This window comes from Aythya marila (assembly GCF_965140915.1).
Source record: "Aythya marila genome assembly, chromosome: 1".
NCBI lineage: Eukaryota > Metazoa > Chordata > Aves > Anseriformes > Anatidae > Aythya > Aythya marila.
The window spans coordinates 120920798-120943829 of NC_139042.1; positions in this window are offsets into that span (position 1 = coordinate 120920798).

The following is a 23032-nucleotide window of genomic DNA, read 5'->3' on the forward strand; positions in this document are numbered from 1 at the left end:
GCCAAATGCAGCAAGCACAGCAATGCAGAGCGGCTCGGGTCTGTTGCAGGATGCTGACAGAAGGGGGCAAAATCCATCTGCAGTCAGAGCTGGCTCCCTGCTTTTGCTTCACTTGCTGTTTCTCACCCTGGCTTCAGCCCTCGCAGCTCTGGAGCCCCTGGCCCGACCCTGCGGGGGGACTCTTCGATTCCCTACGAGCTGGTAGTCTAGGGATGCTTGTGGGGTAAGTTGTGACTATGAAGAAAGTCTGGAAAAGCAGGAACAGGAAAAGAATAGAAAAGCAGGCAACTCCTCTCAAACAGTATTATAGACACACACACCTTTTTTTTTTTTTTTCCCTGTGAGTAAGCAACATTTCCTCCTCTCCTCCCCATCTGGCTTGGTGACTTCTATTTTTGTGTCCATCAGTGAGTCCCTTCTCCTTACATCATCTGCCATGCGAACAGCCAGCTCCTGTGAATGTCGTGCACGCCTTACCATAGCTGGCAGCTGCCCTGAAAGCCCCTCAGCTAACAGACTCGCACGGTTAACCGAGAAAGTGCTTTGGGTTCCCTCCTCCCTCGCTTCTAGACTTTCTGCTTGAGGAGGGACCCAGGGAGGAATGAATGGCAAAGGGGTGACAATACTGCTGGTGGGAGCAGACAGCAGCCCATGGGGAGCCCGGAGCTGTGATCCCTCCTCTCTCAGGCAGCTCTGGTAAGGGTGACAGAGGGCGTATTTTTGGCTATCCCTCAGGACAACCCTCTCCTGGAGCTCTCAGGCTGGGCAAGGGAGATGTCAGTGGAGACAAATCGAGATGAGAGCATCAGTGCAGTGAGAGGAGAAGGTGCTAGGTGTGAGGATGCCCCCAGTACACACCCCACAGCAATTATGGCAGCAAGAGAAGGAGACATGCTTGACACCTTTAAACCAAAAAACCCTACAGGGGAAATATTTTCCCCTGAGCAGAACTGAAGAGGGGAAGAAAAGGTGCTGGGCTGTGGAAACCAGAAGACAGCAGAGCCTGGATTATTTTCTTTGCCCCACAGACTACCCGATGTGCTGGCACTGCGAGGGGCAGGCAGTACGTAACACAGCAGCACTGTGTCTGAGGCAAGCAGGCTTATATTGTAAAGGCTTGCCAAGTATCTTGTTGGCCAAAACATTTGAAGGATAATTTCCTGAAGAAGTTCCTTGGAATCAGATACACACAATTGTGTTCATCCTAAATCTCTGATTCCTGCTGTGCCCTACGGAAGGATTTAAGCTGCTGGTCACACTTCAGTCTTATTCTCCGCCACGCAGACCTAAGCAAGGATCTGTGGATTAAACCGGCACTTTGGGCATGTTTTTCCCTCATTGCCAAGAACAACCCCTATTTTTCCTTCAGACCTTAGTTAGCTATCCTGCTGAGAAACTGCAGGCCTCTCTCCTGGAGCTCCGTGGTGAAGAAGAGAAAGAGATGGCAAAAACTTCTTTTCTGTCAGAGAGTGAGCAAAACTGACCTGGAGTCACACAGGAATTAGAGCAACAGAGGAAGAAGAGGCTATTTTTATCGAGTCGGGTTTTTGTGGGTTTTTTTTGAGGCGAGAACCACATTTTAAGCTGTTAGTCTCCATTTTTCTCTCAGCTCTCTGAGGAGCTGGCAACCGACGGCGGGGCCTGACCTCCGAAAAGAAGCAAGAACAATTAATTCTGGAACAAACCCAGGGTCGTCCAGGAATTTTGCAGCTGTCGCTGCGCAGCCCTCCCCTGAACCTCAGGGTGACAGTGACGACGGGACTCCTCTCACCCGGTTCTCCACCTGAAGGCAGGGAGATGCTGCACCAGCCATCGGCTGCGACACCCTCACGGTTCTGCTTGGTGTGCTTGGAGAGGGAGCGAGAGATGAAGGCTGTTAGGTGATGAAAGGCTGCTTAAGTTCGGGCGGCTGTCTAAAACATTTCAAAGAAATTAAAGAAAGGAGAAATTAAGAAAGATGTTGAACCATACGCCTAATTAGAGTAGCAGTGTAGTTATAGTCAGGATAGCCTAAGGATACAATTAGATGTGTCTAGAGAGGAAAGCTGATCTTGTCATTAAAGCATAAAGGTAGGGGACAGGATAATATGGGCTGCAGCCTGGTGCTGCCTCCTGCATGACTCTGATGTGTTGCAGTGACTCCTTCTGACTCCACTGGGAAACTTCCAGTCTCTCTGCACCTCCTTGTCTCCAAATACACTGAAACTAACTGAGGGATTTCCCAAACCAGAGCTCAGGCATTTTTTATGGCATACCAGGATCACCTCTACTATACTTTGGACGTGGAGATGTTGGGGCAAAAGCTGCTCGAGAGGAGCAAAGCTTTTTGCCAACAGAGCCAGGAGCTAAAAGCACCCGAGGCGCATGCCCTGAATTAGCAGGAAACGTCCGATTTTTTTTTAGTTTTGCAGAATCACATCCCAGTTCTGTGAAGATGCTGAAAGAGACACAGCCCTTCCCTTTGCTAGTACAGACTGATATTCCTGAGCAAAGTGACTTTGGTGACCCTCGGCCCGGTCCATAGTAAAGAAGCAAACGTGCTGCAGCACGCCGGCACCATTCACGGCACGGCTCTGAGGCCCCAGCTGTTTGTCAGTCCCTCTCTGCCCAGCATTACTGCCCTCTTCACTCTGCATTCGCAGGAAAGAGTTGTGACAGCGGGAACAAGAGGAGATAAATAGGAGATTGAGGCTGACACGAGCTATGTCTCTAGAAACCCTTAGCAGGCAGGCGCAGGCAGCTCAGCCCACCCTGTGCGCAGCGCTCGCCCTGGGTGCAGCAGCAGCAAGCCCCGTCCCCCTAACCTCAAACACCCACGCCAGCCTGAGCTTGGCAAAGTCCTTGTTGCCTCCAAAACCAGCAAGCCAGGTGGTGGTGGTGCTTGTTTCCCCTCCAAGCCACCTGGGCCAGGGCAGAGGTCCCACAGGAGCCCCGGACTTGGATGCCCCTCTGAGCAGGCTAGTTGGGAAGGACCGCTTACCGTGCCACTTGAGTGCCAGCTCCACACTGTCCGTGGCATGAAATGACTGACACGCTGGTGCACAAAGGTAAAAAAGGACGGATTGATTTATTGATCAAGGAAAGACAGAGTCTCCTTGACAGAGATGTGCTGTCAAACGCCGGCGGGACGCGCTGCTAAAAGCCCTCCAGATTGATTACATTACCTGCCACCTGATCCTTCATCGCCCTGGGCTCTGGCAGGTGAAGAGCAGGGGGAGATTTACACGTGGCTGCGAGTCGGAAGGGGAAAACACACACGAAGGAGAGCCGCGGGGGCCTGGCTGGGACCTGGCACCCCGCTCCCCTGCCTGCCGGGGAGCCAAAGGGCCAGCAGAGGTGGCAGTGAGAGCAAGGAAACCTCACCGTGTGGCCAACCTAACGCGGCACCACGGCATGCAACACCTGCAAATCCTGAAGTGCTGCCACTGCCCTTGCCCATCTGTTCCCTTCCCTGAGATCAAACCACTCCTTTCCGTGTGATTATTCCAACCTGGGAATTGTTGAGAGAGCAGCCAGGCACCTGGCCCGGTGTGGCTGTCAAACCCCAGCACTCTGCAGTCCCTGTCTCGGCTACGCAGGCACTCAGCCTCTCACATGAGGCCCCAAAGCAGCTCGAGACATCACTCTGGGGCACCCAGGGACAGTGGCCTCCTTGTCACCTCGTCTCCTCCAGATGGCAGTGACCTCCTGGGAAGGAGCTGCATCCCAGGGGCTGCTCTCTTCTGCTGCCGTGCGCCTGGGGGCATCCAGAGCAGCCCTCTGGCAGCACAGCCTGATAACAAAAAACTGATGGGGGAGTGCAGGGTACAGAGGGAGAATGGGAACAGTCATTTGCTTGAACTTCCAGGCCCTGATTTAATGTTTCTGCAATGGTCCCTACACTTGTTTAAATGGGACACCCCTGGGTGATGAGAAGAGGCGCACGACAAAGCCTCCCTGACGGCTTGCTCGGGGCCAGCCCGAGAAGCTCCAGCTAAGAAGCACATCCTTACCACACCTGGCTATGATACAGCACGGACTCAGCACCACCTCAAAGGCACGGTTATTTGGTTATCGCCCTGGTCCTAACGCTGCTGCATGGACACAACAAGCCAAGCACGTCACTGATTTGTAATGAGCTTGTTTAGAGAGCTGTAGCATGAGACAGGCGGTAGACAACAGACGTAACAAAGAGAACCCTTTAAATGCTTCGGTGCTGCCCAATTTACCAAGCACAGTATGCTGGGAAAATGCCACTCCAGAGCTGCTCTCATACCTGTTAAAGGGCTTGATATTCCCCATACGTGGCAGCTCTGTCTTAATTCTGTGGGCATTCAGATCGGCTTTGGCTGCGCACCAAATCCAGATGGCTCTCCACCTCTCTTGTGAAAAGTGTAAATAACACAGCAGACCAACCACAGGAAAAACAATGATCCCAAAAAGGCAGAGATGCGAGAGGCTAATTTGACTTCAGAACAAGCAGCTAAATTAGTATCCCCCTAACAGCCTCTTCTGGACCACAGCAAATGCCGCAGACGGTTGGAGGATGCCCGACTCAGACGTGGCAATGCAGGAAAGGCAGGAGCAGCAAAAGCAGGTGCACCAGCAAAAGCAGGTGAAGTAGGCATGCAGATAACACTTGGATGGAGCTCTCTAATCCTATGCTGCAGTTCAGTTTGGCCTCGGGACGTGCACAGGTCTGCCATCCCCGGGAGCGAGCAAAGCAGTGCTGAGAGAACGGTCTCAATACGAACAATCGTAATTCTGTTTCCTCGTTCACTGGCACTTCTATTCAAAGATCTCAAAGCCCTTTAAAAATAGTGCCAGATTAATCTCATTCATCACCTCATCTCATTCCCTCCACATGTCACAACGCAATTTCACTCTGAATTCATACATATGTACATTTGAGCAACGACCAATTCTGCTGAAAGCAGAGGGTGGTTTCAGCATTTCTGGTTTTGGAGGGTATCTGGATATTCGGGGAAGCTGCTCCTTCCCAAGGGGCCACATTTGAAATACAGCATCTCAGCACTTCACAGCAGTAAGAGGAATGATTTCCTGCTTGAGTCAAAGGAACTGGACCAATGGCTTCTTTCTCAAAAAAGGTTGCAATGCCAAATGTATTTTGGATCCTGCATCCCCTCGCCTTTAGAGCAGGAGGGAGAAGGAACAAGAGGAACCCAAGAAGAAATCTGCCTACACTCACAAGGATGTAAGACGAAAAAGAAAAAAAAAAATCAGAGGGAAATTTTCACCGCGACAAAGTGCTGTTTTGGCTGTGCATGGATTTCCATTGGTAATCCTGGGGATGGGAGAAGACGAACGGAGGGAGACATCTGTCATCATACTTAGTGGTGCTTCTCGTTGTACAGTTTTAATAATTAAAGAAGAGTCACCCAACTAGAAAGAAAGATAGAACTGAGAAAGAAGAAAATGGGAAATGGGAAAGAAAAAAAAGAAAAAAAGATCCTAGGCAGTTGTGTAACTATTTTTCCCCTGGGCCTTGGAAACGTTTCCACTAAGTAATCCAAGATACTGCTTAAGATTCAAACTACTGCTTGCTGGGGAGAAGGGAGGGAGGGCAGGGGGAGAATACTGCAACACCATTTGACTACATCTGCTACCCACTCATTATTGTAATAGAGAGAGGTAGGGATAAATCTGGCTACACGTGCGAGGGCAGCAATTGGTTGTTAGGTTTTAAAGATGCTATTACATCCTGGAGGAGCAGGGATATATGCAGGTGACATTCACCAATTTCAGTGGGGCGGAGGGAAATCACACACTGGAATGAAGTTAATAGCAACCCAGAGGGCAGGGTCCATGATTGCCAACCTGATTTCTATAATTGGTGTGATTACTACTATTGTAACTTAAACACAACAGCAAATCACTTGCTTAATTGAATTTTCTTTCTGTGCGTGCTTGGGAAGGGGGAGGACACAGAGGAGGATGCAAATCTCTGCTACAGCTGTGCGCATCTTCTCAGACACCAAGCAAGGAGGGGGGTAACCACGTCGGGGGCAGATAGAGAGGTTAGGTAGGGCCTGGGGCAAGGCACAGCAGGGCAGCTCTTCTGGCATGATACTCCTGAAGGGTGATGCTCTGGGTTTCTGAACAGCACCAGCCACACCAAAAGTGAAAATTTTGCACAGGACCTCATGGGGGACCAGGCAGATGGCCAGGCTGCACCCAGAGCCCTCACTCTCAAACATATCCCCTTCTACCAGCAGTAACAGCCAGAAAGGAGCACCTTTTAGATCAGCCTGTAGGATTGGCCTATTCTTTCCAGATTTTTTTTTTCTTTTTTTTTTTTTTTTTCTAAAAGACAATTGCAGTCATAAGGAGACTCCAGAAAAAAAAAAAAAAAAAAAAAAAAAAAAAACACACAACAGTTGCATTGGAAATGTAGGAAACAAACACGACCTGAACATACCTGTTATCTCTGGGTCAAAGCACTGAATCTTGACTCTATCTTACTCAAAGATTCACCAAGAGACAACAGAAAAACACAGCCAGCCATACGCTCCCGTACCTGGTGTGAGCACTTACATGCTCAGATAAAACTCACTGGTTTCCAGATTTTTCTTTTGAAAAAATTCACAAATTCATCCACACCTTCATGCTTTGGCAGGTTGAGGAATGGTTTGGAGCGGTGGCTTTAACAGGACAGCTCAGTGTCCTGCATTTGGAAATTTTGACCAGATTTTCTGCAATGTCCTGTTTAGCAAATTCAAGTCTGGATGCAAAACTTCTGGCTTTACCATCTCTTCTCTGTGAAAGTCAAACAAGGGAAGCATCTACTGAATTCATTCAAGCTCAATGCATCTGAAATCCTCCTAATTCCCTGGACAAGAAATCCTCAGGACTGTTCCAGAAAAAAAAACAACTACAAATTTTGCCAGGCCTGAGTCTGCAACACTACGATACACTTCTTTCCAGCTCATGCATGCATTTTACAGCATGCATTATAAGTAGGGGAGCATGGCTTTTTGACAGGGAACCTGAGACAGCACGGGCCAGGCTGGGAGCAAGATACCATCCTTCTGACTGCAAACTCAGTTCTGACTGCAGACCTTGGACATCTCCATAACTTATTAAAAGCCAAACTTCAGGTACCTTTCTCATGGGAGCCTAATTGATGTCCTTGCTGAGCATCATGGTTAGACGAGCAGGACTTGAGCCATCAAGTCAAGCATGCACAGGGTACTTCGGGAAGTGTCTGGATGGGACTTCAGGTACTGTCATGACTCCAACACAAGAAGTTGGTGTTTATTTTTCTTTTTTAAATTTCCTTTACCTGCCACAGAAAGCCAGGGAACAGGGAGGGACTCTGGGAAAACATGATCCCTTCAATAATGTATGTCTCCCCTACAGCTGCATGAAAATAAAATATTAATTTATCTGATTTGAAAGGGAAAGAAGGAATGAAGGGAAAACACTGGCTGGGGTTATGGGATGTTTTCTATGATATATTTATGTTTATGTTCATACATAATGATTCCATGCATCATCTGTTACATTCCTTCATTGTATATTCTCCTCACTTCATGTTTCCTTCCCTAAGAGAGGAAACAACAAAAACCAAGCTGTGGTCACCGCACTGGGAAAGGGCACTGGTGGTAAAAATTATTTTCTCCTGAGCCCCTTCGGCTGTATTTTCATAGACTTCATCCCAGTCCTTACCTATTCTACTGTCACATCACAGCCTCCTTCACACCCTCAGCTTCTAAGAGCACTGAGAGCGAGGATATATGGGACTTCTTTGTTGCCAAGAGAAGGCATGATGAGTTCTGGAAAATAAGCCACTTTCAGGCCATCCCAGCTCAAGGAAAAATGTTAATATGTCTTGATGGGATACTAAAGTCTTTATGATGGCATAAAAGCACTAGGAAGAGACATAAGTATGAAGCATGTCTTTCAGATCAGATTTGGGAAATGGGCCTACAGTAATGCTAGCATTTCAGTTGGGAAATGTGCAAATACAGGCCATTTATCATCTTCAGGTTTTTCACTCTGTCCAAATAGATATCTGTCTGAAATAACACGTTCTAAAGCCCACCACTCCCTATCCACACGAGAAAAAACTCTGCCGTATTACAGAGGCAGTTTGGCTTATCCCCAAGGTTATGGGAAAAAATATATGAATTTTTATTTATCTCAAATTTGAAAAGGGAAAAGAGCCTGAAGGAAGTCCAGTTATTAACAAATAGAGCATCAAAATGATAACCCAAACGAATGCAAAAACTGTTTCTTCTTCCCTTACATCCCCAGATCTCCTCCATAAAAATGATCAGCCTGCCCATCTATTCCAGCCAGCCAGAATCCCCCTCCAGCTGCACTAGCACTCCACAAACGCCCTGTCAAACAGATGGGCTTTGCAACGAGCGTGTTAGGTTTTTCTTGTTAAAGCCACTCCACTTCTACATGGCTGAGTCCAGCTTCTCCTTCACCTGATTCTTCAGAAGGGTACGCACATGCAAATACATCTACATCACAAAAAAATGTTAAAAAATGCAAAAAAAAAAAAATGCAGTGCTAAAACATTAGGGCTGAGAAATCAAGCACTTAGAACTCAAGCCATTCCATATGTTAAAGTTTCTCCTGCACCATTGATTCTACCCCATTGTACATCCTATTTATCACACATTATATATGAAATTGTACATTTCACAGGTAAAGCAAGAACAGAGAACCTATATATATTCTGGTGTGCAATGAGATCAAGTTAATGGTGCAGAAAAAAACCAAGCTCTTGGAATATTCTCAATTCTATCTTAGATTTATATTCTTAATATCACATTACATTGTTACCTTATGCTTCCACCTATATCTTTGTTGTATCTATTTCTTATCTTTTCCTTTATTTTATGCACAGTGTCTGCAAAGCCTTATGCAGGCACTGCATTTGTATGCGCTGTGAGAAATCCCACAGAGGGTCAACGCTCAACATTTTGACTGTAAACTTGGCGGTTCTGGAACTGTCTTTATCGTGTGGCGTTAGAAGGCCCTGTAGCCTGGGCTCCTGCCTTATATTTGGGAACCGCATGTGCTGTAATCGCAATTATTATCAGTAGTAATTGCAACGTACTGTTAAACATATCCTTAAGGCAGGATCTGGGCTTTAGATCTCAGGCGTTCTGAGGCAGAGACTGGGTCTTTGATATATCTTTGTACAATGCTAATACTGACATCAGGGCTTCTAAGTGCAATTACAAGACATCGAATAAGTTAGTGCTTCAGCTAGGGACGAGGGACAGACTGCATTTAGCTTCTACTTTTCTTCTTTTCAAGCAGCAGGAGAAAAAAAGAGTCAAAATTATTTGGCTTATGCTGTTTCTGTAACCCACAGCCTTCATCTGCAGAGCTTTGAAACTCCCTGTACAGAGTTTACCACAGTTTTCTACGCTGGTTAGCCCAACCTTTTGGTTATTTACATGCCAGGGGTGAAGCTCAAGTTGAGAGTGAAGGTCGAGTCTGGTAGAGTGCCCAAGATCTGCAAGAGTGGAGCAGCTGAGCACTTGTCATTATACTCCAACTCCCATCACCCACAGCTAATTGCCCTGAGCTTCCAGGATACATCAGCCCCATACGGAGCAATTTAGCCTCTGTAGATAACCAGTCCTGGCAGATTCAGCAGTGGACTTCTCTACCTGACTGCTATTTTACATTCAAGAAAAGCTACAGAGAGAAAAAGAAAAAGAAAAAAAAAAAGTGCATGAAAGAGAGCTAGTAAGCCTCTACTTGAACTGAGACACAAAGCAGCAAATGTCCACACCAGAGAGGGAATTTTCTGCAGAGAAAGATGCAGCAGAATGCAGAGGGCAGGTGGTGAGCAAGCCAGATACTGAAACCCCTCATTAACGGGTGCCTTAAGAAACACAGCACTGATGCATGGGTAGGCAGGTGCTAAATGTGGCATCTCTTTGCAGATGGACATAACATGCAACAGAGATGGTATCAACATGGAAATGTTGCGTGTTCAGGTAGGTATCTGCAAGCATGAGGAATTAACGAAGGATGATTTGGCTTTTTCCATTTGTCATGCCTAACCAGATACAGATACCTGGGTTAAGTTATCCTGTTCACTCTCTGTTTCAGCCAGCCCATTTCCACAACTTTTCCTCTCCACGTCTGCTAATAAGTGCCAGACAAGATGGATCTGTAGCCCTTGAGACACTTCCACTTTACCATGGTGATTCATGTGAAGAAAGAAGCACCTGTGAATTTTCTTGCTACAGACATAAGGCCAAAAATGAACCTTTCTTCTGCCTTCCATGACTTCCATCCACTCTTTACGAAACACTTCTGTAGTTTTAAGGCACGCAAGTTGTTTTTCCAACCAACAGTGAAGTTACTGGGAGTCTCCCAGGCAAGTTAGCTCCCTGCGTATTCCCAGACCCACGAGATGTCTTCTCGATGAATGCTGACAACTCCCTGATGCTTGGCAGTGCTGCAAGCAGCCTCTGACCTCTGAGGGCAGCTGCCACCACCTTCCTTCAGCCACGGAGAGCCCAGACCTTCATCTGCAAATCATCACATCTATCCAACACATCCTTTTGAGAAGCTGGCAGCTGCTAGCAATGCAGCGTGCAGCATCCCCTTGGAGCCCACCTTCTGACACATAGAGAGGACAGATGCAAGACAGACGAGAAGCACGTGCGGCAGTCAGCCTAGCAGGGAGGGAAACCAAACAGCAGCTGAAGGACCATTTGTACTCTTGGGAGTTAGGAGACGTGGCTCATTGCTACCCACAAGCAAAAAACCCGTCACTGTCATTAGCAAGCACAGCTCTGCTCAGTCAGGTCACGCTCATTACAGCAGATTTTTCAGCCACTCCTTTTGTACACAATTATGTGGCCAGCAGAGCCTAAACTTCTCAGCCTCCATGGCTTCATTCTAGCACGACACTGTGTCTGCACACTCTGCTGCGACCTGTTCCTCCCTTGGGAACAAGGTGCCAGGGAGCAGCTGCTGCCCCCAGCAGCTGGCTGAACCCCGTGTGCCCAAGCTGAGCTGCTGGAGCTGGAATAGCTTAGGGAAAAAGGTTGTGAAAGCACAGCATCACTGATGTGCCCAGCAGCTATCTCCAAACGACCCCCTTAGGGCAGGCAGCTAACCAAGGTGGCTGCAGGAGGCAGTGATGGCTTTTAGTCTTCCCAGCACCAAGATCCACAAGGGTAAGATGGGAAAACGATGGAGAAGGAACTTGAAGTTCAACACAGACCCCTCACTGCCTTTCTCCTCCTGGAACAGGCACTGACCTAGCCTAGGAAAGAGAGGGAGTGGGGTTGTCCCTCTGTCTTAGAAATTGAAGATACCTCTTTAAAAGCCTTTTATAAAACCTTAACTAGTTTCTTTTCCTGCCTCGTTCCCTTCCTCTATCCCTTTCCTCTTTGCATAGTCATCTGTTCTGGGCCTTCTTTATTTTTAGTGCATCTTCCCTCCTCCTCCTTTATCCAACCCTCCTGTTTTCCAAGCAAGTGCTGCCCATGGGCTCACCCTCCCTTCCCATCACCAGGGCACTCGCAGGGAGGCAGAGGAGCACGTCTGAGCTGAACTTGTCAGACGGAGGAAATTTGATAAATGTCATCCGAGTGAAAGGTGATAGAAATTAAAGAGGTTTCTCTTTCCCTCTGTTCAGCAACTGTGCCTGAACAGCCATGCCACCCTGCCACGGATCTGACAAGCTAAGCAGAGCTGAGAAAACGAACTGTCACTGCTTGGATGGGAGATCCCCGAAACTGCAAATAATGCTGCTGGTGACTCAGAGACGCACCGCTGCCGCTGCAGAGTCCTGCATAGTAAAGTTTCACCACTCCTATGGAAGGTGTGATTTTGCAAAAACATACCCGCACCTGTGAATTCCCCTGCATAACTCACCCTCACTCTCCAATGGCCTCATTCACTTGAGCACCTGGAGTGGCTTTTGTAAGAGAGTGTGCGTGACCCCAATTCTCCACCGCAGCTGCTGAAAGCCCCATCTCAGGTCACACCTGCAAAAGCTGCCCACCTAGAATAACCCTTAGGCTCCAAGGTCACTCGCAAAGCCAGGCTTTAATACCGACCTGAGCGAAGAAATTTGCCAGCACGGTGGCAGTGCTATCATCCTGCTGCTGCGTCCTGTTTGCACAGCCAGCCAACCAGCCATGCCTGCTGGAAAAAGCAGAGGCTGATGTTGGTTTAGCTGATGCGGTGGGAGGAAACCGCACTCCGTTAGACACCTGTTAAATCCCACCGCAGAGGTGGCCGCGCTCTTGGTATCGGTACAAGTACCAGACGTGTCTCGTGGAAGGAACTTTGGGATCGATGAAACGAAACGAGCTGCCGAAATAGGCGCTGATATTCCAGCTAGATCCATAAAGCAGAAGACTGGGTGGGTGGAAATGGGGTTTATGAATATGCAACACTCAATTTAAAATAATTGTGCAGTTCAACAAATACAAAAAGGGAAAATTTGGGGACAGACTCTGTTTGGTACTCTTGTTTAATTGGCTATAATTTCTCCTTCACAGCAGTATGGATTTTAAAATGTATCATAACCAGAGCTGGGGAAGTTACAGAACCCGTCCTACGTGCGCGTTTTCCCCAGTTAAGAGATGGTTGCTCTGACCACCACAACCCCCTCTCTCTCTCTCGCATTTGCTTTCCGCGCACACGCTCAGCAACTGGGAGCTGCTCCCATTAAATGCTGGCGGAAAGCCATTTCCAGCTTGCCAAGCCCCGGACCGGCGATGGCAGAGAACAAAGAATAAGCTCCGACACATCTACAGATTTGTGCAGGAAGTTGTCCTTTGCATTGGACCAGATGCTGCTTGTCACAGCAAAGAGGAGGAGCTCCCAAAATCTCCTGCTGCAACTCCAGCTCCGAAGCAATCAAACGAGTCACTTGCACACGCCTAAGTGTGTAAAATGTTAATGCGCATGCAATTAGTTTATGTAATTGTGTACACGAAGATTGCTTTTAACCTTCCACCTAGCCAGCAAGCTGCCTGAATTTCCTGGGAGTGATGCTTCAGGACAAGCCTGGGGGAAAAAAGGCCTTAAACATGTTCTGAGTGGTCTAGTTCTTATCTATTCCCTTTTCACAAATTGATTCTACTTCCCGAGAGTGAAGGCCACTGGTTTCTTCATAACTCCCTCTGCTACAGGAGATAGCCTCGGCGAATCGGGAAAACACGACAAGAGAGCGGAATGTAGCCCAGCTAAAGCAAATCCAATAGCAAACCTCTGATCCCTGCCGCTGAACTGCCTAGAAGGAAAAAAAAAAAAAAAAAAAAGAAAAAGAAAAAGAAAGCACAAACACAAAAAGAGCTATACAAATAGCCAACAACCATTCCTTGAGTGAAGTCAAGGCAAGTGCCCTCGGCTTGCAGGCAGCTGTAATAGATGGTGCAGAACTACACGCAGCAAGCGCGTGGCTGCGAATTACCCTTCCAGGTCCAGCAGCAACACAATGCCTTGTAACAAAAACAGGCACCACCTTGTTTATGAGAAAACAGGACGTGGCAAATGGGGGAGAGATGGTAGCCGAGGAGGGGAGGAGAGGAGGTGGTGATGGGCGGGTTATGTTCAGCCCCCCAGGCGCTCAGAATGACGCTGCCTCAGCAGGAATTGGACAGGTGAGTGCATCGCCGCTGCTGTGCTGAGGATGCTCCAGTCTGGTTTTGATGGAAAAGCAGCCCCTGCAGTGTCACCATGCTTCAGCAGCGTGTTTTTACAGCATGTTGATTTGATCTGCTGTCTTCTTGCCTGATTCTTCCACCTGCTTAGTTCCCTCTTCCCCGATACAGCAGGCGCGCTACTGGCAGCAGGTCCCCGACCTCTGTGTGGCTTGGGCTGAGCTGACATAAAACCGTGTGCCAAATGGCCACATGGCTGAGGGACTGGGCAGGGAGCGAGGGGAAGAGCTGGAGTCTGTGTTTCACCCCAGGATCACCCCAGACGACCTCCATCACCTTTCTGTGCCAGCTATTTGCTGGCTATAGCACAGACTCCGCAGACGCTGGAGAGACTGGCCAGGAGATGTTACCAAATGCCCTGGCTGCTCTAAGAAAATGGAAATGCAAAAGGGAAAGGACCAGAAATACTAAATTATTTAACACCTGCTGAATTCAGAGTACACAGTAAGTCCTGCATGCTCTTCCACAAGATTGCTCGCTCCTGGGCTTTGTTTTTCCTGCCAAAGTGCCATATTTGGCACATGTTCCTCCTGAATTTCAGGGACTTCATCCTTTTTTTTTTTTCTATCCCTATCCACAAGCAGGCCTGCAAGCTCACAAACACAGGAAAAAATAATAAATAAATTGAAAAAAGCTTCTTTGCTGTCCTGTCATCCAACTCATGGAAGAGAACCTTGAGCACTAACTGATGTAGGACTGACCCCAGCCCCTCCGAGCATCTTCCACTGTGACAGAGAGCTGTCGGTAACTCCTCTCTGAGCACACCTGATGCTGCAAGGACTTTTGGGAAGCATTCAGCTGCTGCGGGTTTAAGATCCCCAGGAAGATTCAAAGCCCTGGAAGAGCAATTTCTCGTTGCACATCTATTTGCTGGGAGAAAGCTTTGCATGGTCACTAACACTGAAGCCTCCAATGATCTCCTCAGTCCCCTGTCACCACACAGCAGGAATTAGAGAGGCATTTGCTTTGGCCCTCTCATGCTCCCAGCCTACCTGTCCTTTCTGTCTGAGGATCCTGCCTTTGTCTGACTTACACACTGCCGCCTGTTTACTTGAGAAGGAGAGTGAGGTCGGAGAAGAAATTCCAATCCATTACTGAGCTGTTAAAGCATCAGTGAATATGTGTTATTAGCCTATTTTAACTTAATTTATTGTTGAACATACAATAACTGTCGGAATAAATCACTTGTAAAGGCCAACAAAACTCCCCTGTATCTTAGAGAACAATGTTGCTGAAAAATACTGGCAGCCTTGTGCGCTGCTGCCATTAATTTTAACCCCCCCCCAAAGAAATCCCAAACAAACTGGAGCACTCCTTTGCGAACGCTGCTGCTTCTGAACTTCTTGCTATCAGCTCTCAAAATCCTCTGAACCTCCTCTGTTTAAGCAGCCTGGTTTGGCAGGTATGAGGTCCAGAAAGATTTTGAGTGTCTACGTGTTACCTGTACACTCATGAAGCCTGTAACTTCTGCAGGCATTCCCGTTCCCATTGCCACTCCCAAACCCAAAGGGAGCAGTCCCACATTCCCCACTGGTCCAGATGCTGCATCCCTGAGGACATAGGAGCACTGTGCATACACCTACTTAGTGTCTCCCTTGGGTGTTTTCCTCCAGGTGCATCGACACCTCCACCTCCTGCCACCATCCCTGGCAGTGGCTCGCTCTCCAAGGCACGCACTGCCCTGCCAAAAATAAAGCAGCCCCCTTCCCCAGCCCTGCCTGGACAAATACGCCCATGGGGATGGGCAAATCGGGGAAGGGATGAAGAACAAAGAAGCCAGAACAGAAAGAGTCGAAGAGGAACAATGTTTGGACCGGAGCCAGGCAAATCAGACGATTAAAGAGAAAAGAGTTTTTTTCCTAAAGGAAAAAGAAAGAAAAAAAAACACGTCCCTAATCTTTCTCTCTTTTGTTGGGCTTTGTGTGTGTGTGTGTTTTCATTTTCAATCTCACTTTTTTTTTTTCTTTTTGAACATACATTCGCATCAGTGTCACAAGAAGCAACGGAGAGCCCTAGCGCAGCAAACTGCTCAGCACAGCAACCTGGAAGCTGAGGACATCAGCAGATAGGAAATGCCACCGTTTTAAATATTCTCACCTTCGCTCCTGAAATCTAGGCCACAGGTTTGAAAAGGCAGAAAGCAAGAAAAACAAGAGCATCGCTTTACCAAGAAGAACCCTTCCTTCTGTAGGCGCAATTTGGGACAGCAGCAGTTTTGCTCGCAGCTTCATGGTGGAACGTTTTGTGCCCGCAATTTAATTGCAGGCAGAAAATTGATGACCAGCCAAAGCACTGATCAAGGGGCATAAAAATCGCATCCAAAAGCAAGTAGGGTTCTGCAGTGTTGTTTTGTTGTTTTTTTTTTTTTTTTTGTTGACGCTGTTGTCTGTTTTATTTGTTTGTTTTGTCTTAACAAAGAAAAGGAGCAAAATTTTCTAGAATAAATCATGCACCCAACTGCAAGCTTGTTTCCACCCTCTTTTCTGGAAGAAATACGTCCGCGAACAACACTATTTTGTTCCCAGGTGAAGGCACTGGGGCTTTTCGGTGCCACACGCTCATAAAGTCAGGACTGAACATCTCACACGAGGCACCATAAATCCTGCAGGCAGGTGCCAAGATCAGCACCTGCAGAAGGCAGTTCGCACGCCGTGGTGTTACTGTTGGGCTCCAGCCACGACAGTAGCCAAAGGAGACACAGGCTGTGTGTGTGGCACTGTGTAAATGGGTGGAAAAATGATTTCCTCATCCCAAAGGTTTTCATCCCAAGGCCAGGCACTTAGCACCTCGTATCGGAGAAGGCTACAATCAATGTAAAGTATAATTCATAGCGCGCTTTTATTTCCTTTGCTTTCCTAGTACCAACAACTTATCTAACTGCCCTTCAGCCAATATTCAATTAGGAGTTAATTAGTTGCTACGTGTCACTGAGTCTGGACAAAAAAAAAAAAAAGAAAAGGAAGGGAAGGAGGACCAAATGTATCCCGTTCTGCTGTGCTTTCCTATAGAGCAACCTACAGACTGGGAGCAAAGATGATCACCTCTGTCCTTCTGCTGACTGCCCATATTTTACTACTCTGCCCAGAGCTGCCCAATGCTCTCTGCAGCTGCATTACTCCTACAAACCTTACAAATCAAGCAGAAGATCCTAAATTGTCACTGCCTCAGATCACATTCGGGTGCCTGCTGATGTCCCACGGTCCAGGTGGCAGCCACAAAGAGAGACCAGCACAGGCGTTCGGCCGCTTGCCATCAACTCCACTGAGGATGCTCCAAGCATCCTCTCTCCCCGACCCGCATTGCTCCTGCATCACTTGCCCAAACTGCCTCTCCTCTCGTCCTCTCCTCCCCAGCTAGCTCCTGGGACACAGTCCTGACCTGCAGTCACCCCAGATTATTAAGCACGGTTTCAAACAAACAACAAAAATGATCCACCTGCTTCATTTTCCACAAAAAGCCAAGTGAGGGTAAATAAGTACCCCAGAAGAACCACTTACGGTGTGTATTTTCTTTAGCTATGGAGCAAAACCCTTCCGTGTCAGGTGCTCTAATAGCACCGGTGCACCAGATGAGAATTGACTTGCCGTGGTTTTTACGTTTGTCTTTCTGAAATAGCCTGGTCACCAGGAATACCTCTCATTCCACACAGCGCAGCGAAACGGTGCTTTGACAGGCGCACACCGTTTTCCCTTCTGAGAACTTTGCTTTTGTTCTTCCTTGCTCTGTTGCTTTTCTCTGATTAAATAAAGGCATTCAGAAGAGAAGTACAGGTTTGCACTTTGTACACGAGCACTAAGACAAACAGCAACGTTGCCATGGATTTTTTTTGTTTTAAACTCCAAATAAAAATAAACAAACACATCTTGGCGGTGTTTGGAATAGAAGCTAGTGAATAATTCACAATGAATAATTGATTTGTTGAATTTAGCTTGTATTTTTTTCTTCTTCCTTTTTTTTTTTTTTTTTTTTGTCTGCTGGTGGAATGTGCGCTACCAGATGGCGAGTTCAATAAATGTATTTGTTTTTCCAATTTATTTGATGGATCCTCCCCCTTCCCCAATTTCCCCCCCTCCTCCAAAACGAAGGCTAAAATTCCAGATGGTTTGACTGGTGGCCAGATAAGTCACAATGGATTGTTTCAGCTCCCTTTTTAGAAGGGTGTCAAGAATGATAACAGGAGCGGAAAAATGCATGCATGAAGCAAGGGTGAAGGGGGGGGGGGGGCAGTTTATATCGAAGAGAAGACAAATAAAAGAAGGTGTGACAACAGCTTATAAAGTAGTGGGTAATAGAGAAGCTCCTGTTTTCACTTTTTCAGAATGCGAGAAAAAATGAACAGTTAATGAAGCTGAAAGGTGGTGATTACAAATTTACTCGAGAAATTTTGCTCTAACAGAGCGCTGAACTTAGGCAGGGGAACTCACTGCCACGTTACATTACAGCCACGGGTTTAGCAAAACACAAGGAATTACAAGAATTTACACGGGGAGCCAAAATCCCCAAATACAAAGCACGAGTCCTGATGAGGCGGACTGTATTACCTCACGCCCTGGGGACTAAACTAATCGTGATTATTGATAACTATGTGATATTATCTGCCGACTGCAGCCGTTCCCTTACCTTCTCACTGAAAATCTGATGCTGCCTATTCTGATCGGTCAAATCGGGGCTCAGGGGACTTCAAGACTGATTCTCTTTGACAATCGCTAAGGTTGGAGGAACGCACAAATCCTCCTAAATTGAATATTCCCGGTGGAATTCCTAAAATTCAATTTCTATAAATATTTCCACGATGCTGAAATTCATTTTTTGACTTTTTTTTTTTTTTTTTTTTCCAGCAGTAAAATGAAATTGGTAAAATATGCACAGAGAGAGGATGTTAAGGTGGCATTAAGTGCAACCAAAGCACATTCCCTGACAAGTTTGACCTAACATTCATAAAAGTATGGTTTGCATTATTTAGCAGCAAACGCTTCACGCCGGGGGGAGAGTGGGTAGCGTTTTGCAAAGGGTGAAATCTCACTAATTACACCGGTATTAATAGGAGGAGGGTGTTCCCTGACTTGAAAGAGAGCTCCTTCAAGGGAATAAAACTTCATTCTCTAAGCATTTAAACTCTAGTGCCCTTGGTGTATGGCTCAGACCTGCAGAAGGATGCCAGCACCTGAGGACCTTGCAGGAAGAGCTGCCTAGAAACAGAGAAAGAAGAAAAAGGCAGGGTGAAGAATCGATGTGATGCTACCTGCAGAAATACAGACCGCAACAAATCAGCATTAACACAGAAAGATATGTAATAGTTTAAGCACTTTTTCTGTCTGCTCAAGGGCCTGATTCTGACCCACCTAAAAGTTCATGGAGACCTTGCTATTTGTGAGCGGACGCGGTTTCATGTTGGAATCACTCCCAAAGGAAAACGCACGTGTCAGGAACCAAAAGCATCTCAAAATCACATCGGAGTTTGGCTTAAGTCTGCAGAGAAGCAACTGAATTAAGTGGTATTATTCATCTCCACCACCTCACAAATCACTGTCTTCAATGAGGCAGCATCAAGGCCTGCATAAACCATCGCCGTCCTTCTGCTCTGCTTCTGCTGACTCAAGCCTCTCCCCCTGCTCTCCTGGGGGAGCTCCGTTTGCTTACTTCTCCTATACTTCATTTATATCAGAACAAAGAAACACAGGCTTATAAATACGTAGATATATTTAGTTTTACCGTGGCAGTTTCCCTGTAAACCCAGAGTGATGTAATGAGCACGCCGTGTACAGACAGAGCGGATGAGGGCCGTGGGGACCTAATACCGGCTCTACCCATCCCACCCACCACTTCCCTCTCCAAACCCAGCTTCCCCACAGCCTGTAAATAAGCTCACCATCTTCTCCCCTCAGGTCCTGAGGCAGTGAAAGGCGACGAACAAGCAGCAGCTGAAGAACTGCTGAGCCCGTGAAAGCCGGCCAGGTAAATGAGCCAGGCCTGCCAGGCAGCTTTGAGAGGCAGAGCGCCTGGGGGACCGGTGATGGGGCCACAAATTTACAGCCCTCCTCTCCAAGACAAATTTTGCAGAGTGGAAAACCCACTCTGACTCTCACCTCTGTGTTCCCTCACTGCATTTCTTCCTCGCTGCCTGCCTTTCGCCCTTCCTCCCTGCCCCAGTTTGCTAAGGCTAGCACCTGGCTGTGTGTGAGGGCACCAAAGATGGGGTAGATTTAGTGGAGATTTATTCCTCTCTCATTTATGTGCCTCGAGCTCAAGCTTTAACTGCCTGCCGTGATGAGATCCTCACAGGGTGTGCTCAGCTTGGGCCGACCCGTGGGGTGCTGGTGCCACATCCCAGGCAGCTGCACCTCCCTGCGGGGAAGCAGGGTCACCGCCATGTGCACCCCAAATTTCATTCAGAGATGAAACAAGTTTTCCAGGCCGAAGCACCTGGAAGGGGTGCTGCTTCAGGACAGAAGTAGGGAGCAGCAGCAGAGCCAAGCTGCAAATAAGAGAGTGGCCAGGAAGGTGAAGACACGGAGGCCCTTGTGCCAGCTCCCTCAAGCTGGCACCGCGCTCCTGAGCTGCCAGGTTGCGTCACTCCATTCCCACAGCAGATTTACGTGCTGACTCCTAAGAAAAAGGAGCTGTCAGCCCTCGTGTCCTGCTCCTTCTCCCTCAGCGTGCTCGCCTGGCCCACCAAAATGCTTTGGATGAAATATAAATAAGAGGCAGGGAACAGAAGCCCTTCAAAGCCGTACAGGCGATGGCTGCCAGGGCAGTCCCCATACTGGTGGGCTCCCTCGCTCCCTGCCCATCCTCTTTTTATTTCCCTCACCCTGGTGGGTTGCCTGGAAGAAACCTGACAAGATCACTCTGTTTGATTCCGATGCCAGTTTCAATTACGTCTTGGCTTTTATAACCAAATCAAAACACAAAAGGCTAAAAAAGAGAGGAAAAAGAAGTGGGGGGGGGTGGGCAGCAGAGTCTATCTGCAGGCTGGGAAATGACGTTTCAATTTGCCAATTGTTCCAGTCCCTCTCCTTTCCTTATTTTTTTTTTCTTTTTTTCCTTTTCTCTCTCTGTCCTGTAAATTAATTAGCCCGTTCATCACGTGGAAGGACTACACATGGTAGGGCAGCCCTGGAATGGACTGAGGCACAGCCAACCTGCTTTCTATCTGGGTAAGGGCACCACAGATATGGCCACAAAACAGCAACATTCAGGTGGAAGAAATGTCCCAGTGTGTTCATTTTCCAGACTCTTGGCTGGCCTGGAGAGATCACAGATACGCTTTCCATAGACTCTCCAAAGCACCTATGCACATGACAAGTAGGGAGCTACCTTTCTTCATCAGCTTAGATTTCATCCAGGCTTGGGAAACAAGGACTAAGAAGGCATTCAGCTAAATGAAAAGCTGAATTCAAAAGTCCTGGAATGCCTTTTTTCTTCTTCTTTTTTTTTTTTTTTCCCCCCTCTGCACATTATATTATTAGGCAGTGGGACTTGAAGCTGAAGGAAATAATTGAAAGGAAGCCTCGCAGCACTGCAGGCGGGGCAGGATGGAGATAGATCACAACACCCAGAATTATGACAATGAATGACAGCAACATTTCTGAAGATGTATTAAAGCTTCGGAAAGTAAACTGACTCCTAACTCTCAGGACCGGGGGTGAGACTTAGAAAGAGGATCAGATTCTCCTGATGTGCCAACTCGCACCTTTTCTCAGACGCATCTGCTACTGCCCATGGTGAGAGCTGTCCTTCTGAGTTAAAGGAGCTGAATCTTTGATCCAGGCCTACGGCTCTGTCTTCACGAATACATGAAGCTGAGGACCCTTGGGATTTTGTGCCCTTTATGTGCTGCCCGGGTAGTTTATAATGCACAGCTGCCTCTCGGGGCTCCTTCAGCTTCTGATTGTCACTGGCAATAGGCACTTTCCTTGCCCGAAGTCTCCAGGGGAGTACTACCCTGTCACCAACCACCGCTGGATCTCTGGGGTAGGGAAGCACCTACAGGACAGCAAGCACTGATTCTTCCCTCTCACACCCTACTGAGAAAGAATATCCTCAAACGGGACATCTGGGGAGAGAAGAGCCCAAAAGCAAAATATATTTTAAAAGCAAAATAAAGGGCGAAGCTCAGAGCTGGCACAAGTGAGTACAGCTCCAATGAATCCTTAATTTTCCCAGGCACACATTTGGCTCCATGCATTTTCAGTTATTCCGTATTCAAGCATTTATTTTCCCAATCTTTTCTTCTTTTTATCCGTCCATATCTATGCAAATCTCATTTCTTCAGTCCAGCTCACCACAATAAGTATCTCTCACACACACATAAACCTAAATTTTATCAAGCATTTTATTTACTTCTGTCCCAGTGGAGAGGGGAGAAAAATGGAGAGAGAGAGAGAGAAAAAGGGAAAGATAGATGAGATTACTGCTGCCTCTTTTTTTTTTTTTTTTTTTTTTTTTTTCCTTTTAGTAATTGGCAGGTACTAAGACATTTCCATTATCAACACAACCAAAATCCACGGCCGAAGCAGTAGCTTCAGGTGAGGAGTGGAGGTGACAAGGCAAGCCAGGGAGCAATGCCTCCGGATAGGGCTGCCAAAACACCAGCATGGACTGCGTGGGGATGGAGGCAGAAACCCTAATTATCCACCTAGCTCCAAAGGGAAAGCTGGCCGTTGCAGTGCCGTGCAGGGTACAGACATTAAGTGGAAGAAAGACCCCAAAGAAGCCCCGTTCAGCACGCAAGGAAGGTCACGTGCAGACAAAACTGGCAGGGAGAGCAGGAGCAAAGGGAGAAAGGCACGGAGTGTGCCAGCTGCCTCACTGTACGCCAGTGTTTGCTCAGCTGGGGAGTGGGAGAGGGTTTAGACGAAGAACAGTGAAGGGACAGTACTGAGGCTTCAGTGGGAAGCACGGACAGAAACAGCCCCTGCTTATTTTCCAATTCTGCAGGCGTAGTAGCACGGCTGCTTGCCACATCTCTCTCCTGCTCGTCACAGCCAGGCGATGGGGAATGGGGACCTCTCTCCGTCCCCATGATGTCCCTGCACTGCCACAATGGATGGGGTGTTTGCTCCTTGCTCTCCATCCCACGCAGCCAAAAGCTGAGCACCAGCTCCACCAGCTTGGTGCCCGCCTCTGCTGCTGCATCCGCGTGCTCCTGCGGGGACTTTATTCTCCCCCCAAAGCAATACGAACCACCCTGCTTCTTTCATTCTTCATTAACCACTGTCAGATCTCGCCCGTGAAAAGCGGTGTTTAAAGCCTCTCTAGTGGAAACGATGCAATCTGTGAGCCAAAGTTAAAAACCCACGGCGGGGGAGCTCAGCGACTCGTGCGGGCCAGCACACCGGGGCCCCCGGCCCAGAGCTGCAGTTATC